This window comes from Crocuta crocuta, unplaced genomic scaffold (assembly GCF_008692635.1).
Source record: "Crocuta crocuta isolate KB4526 unplaced genomic scaffold, BGI_CrCroc_1.0 scaffold71, whole genome shotgun sequence".
Taxonomy (NCBI): Eukaryota; Metazoa; Chordata; class Mammalia; order Carnivora; family Hyaenidae; genus Crocuta; species Crocuta crocuta.
The window spans coordinates 723,744-732,409 of NW_027527548.1; the positions used below are offsets into that span (position 1 = coordinate 723,744).

The window sequence follows — 8,666 nt, forward strand, 5'->3', positions numbered from 1 at the left end:
GATCTCACAGTTCATGGGTTCGACCCCCCCATCGGGCTCTGTGCTGACAGCTCAGAGCCTGGAGCCTGCTTCAGATTCTGTGTCTCCCCCTCTCTCTGCCCCTACCCTGCTCGTGCTCGGTCTCTCTCTCAAAAATAAACTAAAATATTAAAAAGAAAAGAAAAGAAAATCACCCTTTCCCTCCAAATTCGGGCTGGGATGAGGGTGACCAGTCATCCTGGTTTGCCTGGGACTTAACTGGTTTTAGGTAAGTGCTGAATCCCAGAACCCCCACCCCCACCCCACCTCAGTCCTAGGAAAATCAAGGTAGCTGATCGCCCTAAAGGAAGACCCAAATCTTCCCAGCTGGGTATAGCTCTTTCCCATCTAAAATAAGGAAAAAATGGGGGTAGCTGAGTGGCTCAGTCGGTTGAGCGTCTGACTTTGGCTCAGGTCATGATCTTGCGGTTCGTGAATTTGAGCCCCCTGTGTGGATGGTGTGGAGCCTGCTTGGGATTCTGTCTCTCCTCTCTGCCCCTCACCTTCTCAGGCTCTCTCTCTCTCTCTCTCTCTCTCTCAAAGTAAATAAACTTAAAACCAAAAAACCCTGCTCAGCACCTTGACTGGGACAGCAGGTACACAACCACAGATGTCAACACTGTACAGACTAATGCACACACACACTTGTACAAATGAGTACAAGTCAAACTGGGGAAATCTGAACGAGACTGGTTGGTGGAGTGTATTAGTGTCGATAACCTGAATGTGATTTATACTAAAGAGTTGTATAACGTTATCACGGGGGAGGGGGGTGATAGGCAAAGTGTACAAGGCATCACTCTGTATGATCTCTCTCTTTTTTTAAGATTTGTATTTATTTATTTATTTTTAATGTTTATTTATTTTTGAGACAGAAAGAGAGACAGAGCATGAGTGGGAAAGGGGCAGGGACAGAGGGAGACACAGAATCCAAAGCAGGTGCAGGCTCTGAGCTGTCAGCACAGAGTGAGAGGCGGCGTTCAAACCCATGAACCTCAAGGTCATGACCTGAGCCAAAGTCGGATGCTTAAGCGACGGAGCCACCTGCTTGGACTTCCCCTCCAGAGCTAGTCTCTTCCTTGCCCAGTCCCCTGAGATGAATATGCGACGTGCCAGGGGTAAATGAAAAGTTCAAGGCGACATGAGCCTCGGCTCCTTGGAATTCGGGGTCGGTTCCTGGATGAGGCGAGAAAGGAGGCTCAGGGACATACGCTCCGCCTTTCCAGTGCAGAGTGGGGTTTCCAGGGCCTGGTCAGCAAGGGCAAACTTTCTGTAAATAAACACCCTGGGATCTTCCAAGGCCGTGGATTCTGGATGCCACTCCAGGGTCTTGCCGGGGTTGCCAGCTTGTATAAGTAGTTTTTGCAAGACTTCAAAACCCAGACACCCTGGCCACTTGGTTCTTGTAACTGGCAATTAGTGTACACAGGGCCTCCTCTTCCAAAAATGAAGGTCTCGTTTTGAAAAAATAGCTGCCCCCCTCCCAGGTTGAAAAGGGCCCCGAATAAAGGCCGTTTGGATTTTGAAGCACCACCCGGAGCTGGTAGCTGCCGAAATCTAGAGATTTCTTTCTCAAGCGCTAGTTTTCATGCAAGGAATTTGGGCTCAGCTTCGTTCAGGCAAAAGAAAGCTCTAGAAGAGCTTCTGGCTGTACCAGCATTCCCCAAAGCTGAGTCACTCACACGAGGCCTTTGGGATTTTTGCCACAGCCACAAACTACCTGATTATTATTTACTTAATATATTTTTTTTAATTTAAATTGACTCGACTTCTAATCTAAATTTCTTTAAAAAGGAAAGTGTATATGATCTGCTTTTCTTCCTTAACTCAATTGCGGTTTCCTCTGGAAAGCTGAGATAATATCCAGGAAGCACTTGACTCCATGCTATTCAACGTGTGGTCCACAGTAATGTAGGCCCTCAGGGTCCAAATCACAAGTGGTGAATCAGAAGCTGCATTTTTAAAATTTGCTTATTTATTTATTTTACTTAAAATTTTTTTATTTATTTAAACATATTTAAATTTTCATTTATTTATTTTATTTATTTTTGAGACAGATAGAGTGCAAGCAGGGGAGGGACCGAGAGAGAGGGAGACACAGAATCCAAAGCAGGCTCCAGGCTCTGAGCTGTCAGCACAGAGCCCCACCACATGGGGGCTCGAACTCACGGACCGACGGCGAGATCATGACCTGAGCCGAAGTCAGGCATTTAACCGGCTAAGCCACCCAGGTGCCCTCTCCACTCCACATTCTTAATCTACACGGATATGGTAATAATCTCATTCAGAGGCAGGAACAAGATTTATGATTGGTCAATGAGAATCTTCCATTCCTCTTGGATATGGTTCAAGGATGGGCTTGTGATCCAAGTCAGGTCACTGAGGCTCAACTCTTAAAAACTTTCCTTGGAACAGTTGCCTAACTTCTGAGGTCATCATTTGATAAGCTTCTGCCTGAGAATAAAGCCTGCACTTAAGAAAGCAGAGACAGGAGACAAAAAGAGAGACCAAGTATTATTGATATTGTTGCCTGGATCCAGCCATGCCTGAAGCTGAAAGCCTCTGAACTTCTGAGATATGCAAGCTGATACGTTTTTCCTAACTTTTTTTTTCTCCTTGGTTTTCGATTTCTTGCAATTGGCTGGTATAACATATATATGAATATCTATAATAAGGGGCAGGATATATTGCATGTCCTATTGTTGGCCAACTCAAAAAAATTCAGTCCTTTTATTTTGTATTTTATTATCATTTTTTAAATTCTCCCTCTTTAGATCAGAATTCAGGTTGCAGTCAGGTTTTCCCCTTCCTCCTGGTGGCCATGTTCTTCCAGGGAGCTGGTCCTGGTCTCAGCCTCAGCCTGAGGAATAGAATCAAGATGGAAACGGGCCAATCATGATAATCCAGACACTTGCCAGGGATTGGGTTGGGCACTGTTATGTGATACTCTCTGGAGCATCAAGACAAGAGGAAAGATCTGCTGAGCACTTCTGAGAAAGGTTTTTCTCAATAACAGAGATGCATGACGTTGTGACCTGAATGTCTGGAATCACAAGCATTATTTTGCCACAAGCGAAAAAAACTAACATGTTGAAAGAGGCAGAGAGGCAACGCAGGAAGAACTTAGGTCCTAACATTGCTTGAGCCCCTGGGAACTCTATCTCCCTGTGGCTTCTTGACAGTCCCAAGCATTGCCCTCTTGGTAGCTAAATTATTACAGTAACTGGAAGTCTCACAAACCTACACCACCACCTGGAAGAACAGAGAGGTATATTCAGGGCTCTCTCTCTCTCTCTTTCTCTAAAGAGAAGGAATTGTTTCCCTTCAGGAGCCTCAGCTAATATTTTATATCTCATTGGCTCTGACTTGGTTATGTGCTCATCTGTGAACCAAACACTGAGGCTAGGGAAAAGAAAATGTATCAGTTGACTTTAGCCAATCAGAACCCAACGTCAGAACATTGGGTAAGGTATACCCTACCCCAAAACACAAGATAGGATAGTGTAGGAATCGATGTTTGTGGTTCATAGTGCCTAGAAAGATTACAAAAAGACACTTAAGTGCTCTGCCAATCCATGGAGCCATATGACTTTGGAGGGAGGGAGGGAGGGAGGAAGGAAGGAAGGGAGGGAGGGAGGGAGGGAGGGAGAGAGAAAGAGACCAGGAGAGGAGAGAAGGAGAGAAAGAAAGAAAGAAAGAGAGAGAGAGAGAGAGAGAGAGAGAGGAAGGAAGGAAGGAAGGAAGGAAGGGAGAGAGAAAGAGACCAGGAGAGAAGGAGAGGAGAGAAGGAGAGAAAGAAGGAAAGAAAGAGAGAGAGAGAAGAAGGAAGGAAGGAAGGAAGGAAGGAAGGAGCAGTTGGTTGAGTGTCCGACTTTGGCTCAGGTTATGGTCTTGCTGTTTGTGAGTTTAAGCCCCATGTGGAACTTTGTGCTGACAGCTCAGAACCTGGAACCTGCTTCAGATACTGTATTTCTCTTTCTCTCTGCCTCTTCCCCACTCATGCGCTGTCTTTCTGTCTCTCTCAAACATAAATAAAACATAAATTTTAAAAAAAAAAAGAAAAAAGGAAAGGAAGGAAGGAAGGACGAACATGGTGCTTAGTATTATGAGGGAATAAGAAAATGTGTACCATACGATCCCTGCTCTCCGAGAATTTGCAAGTGAGATGAACTCCTCCTTAGTAGATCAGCTTGGAAGACCTGCCATTCAGAGACTGTATTTTTTACTGAACACTCTATTACACCAACACCAGCCACTGTAACAAACAAACCCCAACATTTCCGGGTTGCATGAGAGAAATTTACCTCCTGTTCACATTGTTGCCAGGTGCCTGACAGCTCTCCACGTGGTCTGCATCCAGCGCTGGAGGGAAAGGGCGGAGAGTGCACACGCGTCCCTCAACTGCCTGGCCCTGAGCTTGCACATGCTGGTTTTGCTCACACTCAATCTGCAAGAACGAATCATGTGGCTGTACTCAGATGCAAAGGGGAGTGGGTGGGAAATATCCCTAGTTGGGCAGCTTGTTTTCGGCGACAGTTCTACCCTAAGGGTAAGACACTCCCATTCTGCCTCTAATAATAGCGAGTATCCACATGGATGGGGAAATTCCTTGATCGTGTGCAAGCACTGTAAACCATATACAACATTTCTAGTCTCAGCACTGTTGACAGAGCCAGATACTTGTCTGTTGTGGGAGCTGCTCAGCGGAATCTCTGGTCTCTCCCCACCAGACGCCAGCAGTACTCACTCTTTCCACCAGTGTGGTCACCAGAAGTGTCCCCAGACATTGCCACCTGCTCTCTGGAGCACAAAACATTTCCGTCCCTAGAAGGTTCCCTCCGCCCCTTCCCAAAGCCCGCGAAGCACTCTTTTGAACTCTGTCACCTTTAGTTTTGGCTATTTGCAGCCTTCGTAGAAATGGAACCACACAGAATGAACTCCTGGACTAGGAGTTTAGGTTGAAACCGACCGGTGCGGATCTGGTGTCTTTCACTCAAATACCGTTTTTTGGATTCAGTCATGTTCGCTGTTGGAAGCGTGGGTAGTTCATTTGTTTGTGTTGTTGAGTGTTCCACTCCCCCACCCGCCACCATCACTTATCCTTCCTCTTGTCGATGGCCATTTGCTTGTTTCCAATGTAGACTGTTATGAAAAAAAGCTCTTATGAACTTTCTTTTTTGTGTGGGTTTTTTTTTTTTTAAGAGAGAGAGAGAGCGCGCATGCGTGCAAGCAGGGGAAAGGGGTAGAAGGAGAGGGAGAGAGAATACCAAGCAGGCTCCACACCCAGCGATCATGGGATCATGACCTGAGCCTAAATCAAGAGTTGGACGCTCAAACCAAGCCACCCAGGTACCCCTGCTAGGAATATTCTTTTTCTTTTTTTATAATTTTTTTAATGTTTTTAGTTTATTTCTGAGAAAGAGAGAGAGGCAGCGTGAGCAGGGGAGGGTCAGAGAGAGAGGGAGACAGAGAATCCAAAGCAGGCTCCAGGTTCTGACTGTCAGCACAGAGTCCGACGCGGGGCTTGAACCCACAAACCGTGAGATCATGACCTGAGCCGAAGTCGGACGCTTAACCAACTGAGCCACCCAGGTGCCCCAGGAATATTCTTGAACAACTCTTTTGGTGGTTAAGTGTATTAATTTTTCTCAACCCAAGAGTGGGCTTCCTGGGTCATAGAGGAGGCATATGTCTAACTTTACCAGACACTGAAGTTGGCCTTTTAAAAGAACTAATTTATTCTTTTCATTATTTTGGAAGTAATTAGTACACATTCAAGGGGAAATGCCAATAACGGTCAGAGTAAGAATAGCTAAGCTGTGTGTAGTATTTACGATGTGACAAAGCACTGCTTGAAATGTTTTGGGAATATCTTACCTCACTTAATTCTCACAGCAACCCTGTGAGGTAGGCATTATGAGCGTCCTGTCTGCACTCGGGGAGGGAGAATCCTGAACTGTAGGGTGGTACGCTCTGGCTTTTGAGTCTGGGCTCTGAGCCCAGCACAGCTTACTTCTGTCACCTGCCTGGCCCAAGTATCAGGTAGGAAATAAAAGCCTCCTCACACCCTTTCCTTTCCCCTTCCATCCAGCCCAGGCTCAATCCCCAGGGCCTCACTAATTACTATGAGCTCTTTTTCTGCTGTTTCTCTAGAACATTCTTCATGTTGAGGCAGCTGGTTTTTAATGGTTAAGACATTGAGGTTCAGGGGCGCCTGGGTGGCTTAGTCGGTTAAGCGTCCGACTTTCGCTTAGGTCATGATCTCACGGTTCGTGGGTTCGAGCCCCACGTCAGGCTCGTGCTGACTGCCAGCTCAGAGCCTGGAGCCTGTTTCAGTCTGTGACTCCCTCTCTCTCTGACCCTGCCCTACTCACGTTGTCTCTCTCTCTCTCTCTCTCTCTCTCTCTCTCCTAGAAATAAATAAAACATTAAAGAAAAAAAAAGACATTGAGGTTCAAAGCAGCCCACAGTTAATGTGAGCCGGGGCACATCTCTGAACATCCCTAAAAGGGACACAGTCATAGTACCCCTCCCCCATGGTGGTTGTAAACACCAAAAGAGTTTGGTTTTTGGTTTTTCTTTTTGCCTTTTTTAATGTTTTTTACATGTTTATTTTTCATGTTTTAATGTTCTTTCATTTTTTTAACCTTTATTTATTTTTAAGGGGGGGGCACACCTGGGGGAGGGGCAGAGAGAGGGAGACAGAGGATCTGAAGCAGGCTCTGTGCCGACAGCAATAAGCCCAGATGTGGGGCTCAAACTGAGGAACTGCGAGATCACGACCTGAGCCGAAGTCAGATGCTCAACCTACTGAGCCACTCAGGTGCTCCTGGTTTTTTTTTTTTTTTAATATTTATTTATTATTGATAAACAGGAAGTGACAGAGCATGAGCATGAGAGGGGCAGAGAGAGGGGGAGACACAGAATCGGAAGCAGGCTCCAGGCTCTGAGCTGTCAGCACAGAGCCCGACGCGGGGCATGAACCCACAGCGGTGAGATCATGACCTGAGCCGAAGTCAGACGCTTAACAAATTGAGCCACCCAGGCGCCCTTGTTTTCTTGTTTTTAAATGTTTATTTATTTACTTTGAGAAAGAGAGAGGGGGAGAGAATGAGCAGGGGAGGGGCAGGGAATGAGGGAGAGAGAATCCCGAGCAGGTTCCATGTTGTCAATGCAGAGCCCAACATGGGGCTCAAACTCATGTAGCCGTGANACCATGAGATCATGACCTGAGCTGAGTTGGACCCTTGACCACTTGAGCCGCAAAGGGGCCCCTGTTTGCTGTCTAGTTGTTTCAGTAAAAAGCACTGAGCAGAGTGGCTCAAGGTGAACACTCAAGAGATGTTCACTTCCAGCATCTCCAAATCTCCAAGCCCCCAGGGGGCAAGAAGGGATTTTACTCACCTTATCACACCGCTTTCCCCTGGCCTCCCTAATGATAAAGCTTGAAAGCAGGGCCCAGGGAGGCACTCAACATCAGCAAGAGAAAAAGGTGTGTGTCTCACACACATTCCTCCCTGAGAACTTCTTTTTTTTTTTTAATATTTTTATTTATTTCTAGGAGAGAGAGAGACAGCATGAGCAGGGGAGGGTCAGAAAGAGAGGGAGATACAGACTCTGAAACAGGCTCCAGGCCCTGAGCTGACAGTCAGCACAGAGCCCGACACGGGGCTCGAACCCACGAACCGCGAGATCATGACCTAAGCGAAAGTCGGACGCTTAACCGACTAAGCCACCCAGGCGCCCCTCCCTGAGAACTTCTGAAGACTGGAGCCTCCTACCGCCAAAGACAGTCAATAGAGTTGTTAAGTTCAGGCCGCAAGCAAACGGGGTCACCCCAAGATTGCAAGGGCCCACCGGGCCTGAGTCGGGCCTGAGTCCAGGAGATAGCAGAGGAGGGAGCTGCCTTTCGGACCTGGCAGGGACTGCAAAATGGATTGGGGAGGAAAACCATGTTTTCCACCTCTGCTGACTGTGTTCGCTGGGGTAGCGGTAAGCTTGCTTGGCTTTCTGGGAAAAGCTGTCCCTTCCTGCTCTTCCAGCCTTTGCCAGAATAAACAATCATATTACAGATATATGCTGGTAAAATACATTGCTTTTATACCAAATGGAAACATAATGTGTAGACTGTTTTGCAACTTATTTTTTTCGCTTAATATTTTTGGACATCTCTTCCAGAACAATCCACCCTTTTCTTTCTAAGGTCTGCAGTATTGCTGTTCTTTAGGCAGACCAAATTTTTTGACGAGGTTCTCTCTCTTTTTTTTTTTTTTAATGTTTTTATTTATTTCTGAGACAGAGAGACAGTGTGAGCAGGGGAGGGTCAGAGAGAAAGGGAGATACAGAATCCGAAGCAGGCTCCAGGCTCTGAGCTAGCTGTCAGCACAGAGCCTGACATGGGGCTCAAACCCATGAATCGTGAGATCATGACCTGAGCCAAAGTCAGACGCTTAACCGACTGAGCCACCCAGGTGTCCCTCTTTTTTTTTTTAATTTTTAATTTTTTATTTGAGAGAGAGACAGAGTGTGAGCAGGGGAGGGTCAGAGAGAGAGCGAGACACAGAATCTGAAGCAGGCTCCAGGCTCTGAGCTGTCAGCACAGAGCCCGATGTGGGGCTTGAACCCACGAACCGTGAGATCATTACCTG

The 8,666-nt window shown here is 46.6% G+C and overlaps 1 long non-coding RNA gene across 1 annotated transcript in view; it reads right to left on the minus strand.

Annotated features, from left to right (window-relative positions):
• Positions 1-2,787: 2,787 nt before the first annotated feature.
• LOC144233499 (uncharacterized) overlaps positions 2,788-8,666 on the minus strand; it is a 31,570-nt gene continuing 25,691 nt past the window's right edge. The window contains exons 2-3 of the long non-coding RNA XR_013335688.1: positions 4,323-4,465; positions 2,788-2,878 (exon numbers count right to left, since the gene is read on the minus strand). This is a non-coding gene — a long non-coding RNA (uncharacterized LOC144233499). The remainder of the gene's footprint in view (positions 2,879-4,322; positions 4,466-8,666) is intronic.